Source organism: Macrobrachium nipponense, chromosome 13, assembly GCF_015104395.2.
Source record: "Macrobrachium nipponense isolate FS-2020 chromosome 13, ASM1510439v2, whole genome shotgun sequence".
In the NCBI taxonomy this organism is placed as follows: domain Eukaryota; kingdom Metazoa; phylum Arthropoda; class Malacostraca; order Decapoda; family Palaemonidae; genus Macrobrachium; species Macrobrachium nipponense.
This window is the reverse complement of record NC_087206.1, coordinates 70,340,584-70,343,083: the sequence shown is the minus strand read 5'-3', so window position 1 is coordinate 70,343,083 and position 2,500 is coordinate 70,340,584.

Genomic DNA, 2,500 nt, shown 5'->3' with positions numbered 1-2,500 from the left:
AAATAATAAATAAATAAATAAATAAATAAATAAATATAAATACAAATAATATTACTTGGGGATTAGTTGGAATTAGTGTATTCTTTGAAGTTATTTTTATTTTTTATAAATGCAAATGTTTATTACGACGATTAATAATAACAGAAAAGGTGAAATGTGCATTTATAATGTGCTGTTAGAGGAGAGAGAAAGAGAGAGAGGGAGAGGAAAAAAAGATTACGAAAGAATTACTAAAAAAAAAATAAATAAATAAATAAATCATTATTCTTGGGAATTAAGGTAAGAATACGATTCTTTGTAATTATTCTATTTTAAATGCAGATGTTTAGTACGACGATTAACAATAAATACAGAGAAGGTAAAATATGAATGCAAAATGTGGTTGTTAGAAGAGAGAGAAAGAGAGAGGGAGAGGACAAAAAGATTAGAAAGAATTACTGTAAAAAGAAAAAGCAATACTAAATAAATAAATAAAATAAAATAAATAAATAAAAGAATAAATAACAATTATTCTTGGGAATTAAGGTGAGATTCTTTGTAATTATTTTATTGTAAATGCAGATGCTGAGTGCGACGATTAACAATAATACAGAGAAGGTAAAATGTGCTGTTAGAAAAGAGAGAGAGAGAGAGAGAGAGAGATTACGAATGAATTGCTGCAAAATAATTATAATAAATAAATAAATAAATAAATAAAAGTAAATAAATTAATAATTATTCTTGGGAATTAAGGTGAATTTGATTCTTTGTAATAATTTTGTTATACATGCAGATGTTTAGTACGACGATTAATGATACAGAGAAGGTAAAGTGTGCATTCATAATGTGCCGTTAGAAGAGAGAGAGAGAGAGAGAGAGAGAGAGAGAGAGATGAGAGAGAGAGAGAGGACAAAAAAAAGGTATGGAGAAAGAGCAGTTAAATCACATTATTCATGACGAAAGACTTAGCTACTTCTGCTTCCTTAAAAGAAAGTCTGAGATGCTAATTGCTGATATACACGGCAATGCTTTCTTTTTATAAAAATCAGAACCTTGCAAAGACTAATTCTCCATACTTAAAGCATCTTACAGTTAACTTTATTAATGAAACCGTTCCTTACCTGCGCTGTTGTAAGATCAAATCTGAAAGAGCGGCCATGGACTGGATGTTGTGATCTCTCTCTCTCAAAATAAATAAATAAATTTATCTTTGAATTTGCCTCCAATCCCCATTAGGCTGTTTTTACAACAAGCGAATCGAATCGATTCAATTCATGAAAAATCAACATGATTCATGAAGAATCAACACGATTCATGAAGATCAGCACGATTCATGATTCGTCTTGATTCGCCCCACCAATTTCAATACAACTACCCAGTTTTTATCAAAATCATGGAATATTAGTGAAGGCAACCATGAAGAAATAAAAAGAAAGGACCAGTTATTTTCCCTCTAAAAAGAGAACATTCTGAAGAAACAAGGCGTGATCCGACCTCGAGCCTACTCGGGACGCTTACAAGAGTTTCCCCTGACGCATAAGTAGTAAACATTATATTGCTAACTTAACGTAAATTATAACGTACTAAAATCTATGGTCAAATAGAGCCTCGTTTCGCCAACAAAAATTAAAATAAATTCAGTTTTATAAGAAATATTTTTTTTACTGTTTAGCATGAATATTATTTATTTTTTACCTTTTCATTCTAATATATAAATCATAAATATCCTATCCTAAAATTCCTGCATCTTTTACTCAACGTGAAACACCTTTTTTAGACCTTTTTAGACTCATCCATAGACCTTTCCCACACCCCCAACAACAACAACTGAAAGTAGTTTGTAGGCTTACTCCCCGAGTAAGCGAAAATGCCACAATTTTTAACACAAGGTAAAGGTTGACGACGTGACAAGAAAGTGGAAAAGATTGCATGTGTTTTGTAATAATGTTCCGAATAGACTATATTATAAAGAAAATGTAAAACGCGTACTTGCTTCAACCCGTCTACGCAGAGACATGAACCAAGGACCATATCATTTTATGCGCAAAAGAAGGAATTCTTTACATAAACTGAGATTTTACTCTCGTCCTTCCTGAATCTCAAAAGGCTCTAAGAAGTTAAGCCCTCCTCAGGAAGGCTGTTTTCGGCGTTTATGAAGTTTTAAAATTTTAGATGAATGTATTATTCACTCCGTTGAATGTATACGCGAGAATATGATGACACTCGAATTATAAAGATATTTAGAAAGAAAATTTATGTGTACGCGAGAGGACGATGACTCTGAATAATAAATATATTTAGAAAGACATAAAGTTTGTATACGCGAGAATATGACACACGAATTATAAAGATATTTAGAAAGACAATTTATGTGTACGCGAGAATAGATGACACACGTAATTGTTAAGAGATTTAGGAGACACTTACTGTATGTGACGCGAGAACAATACGATGACACATGAACTAGAATAAAGATGATGAAAAAATAGAAAAAACAAATGTCGATCATAGTACATTTGAT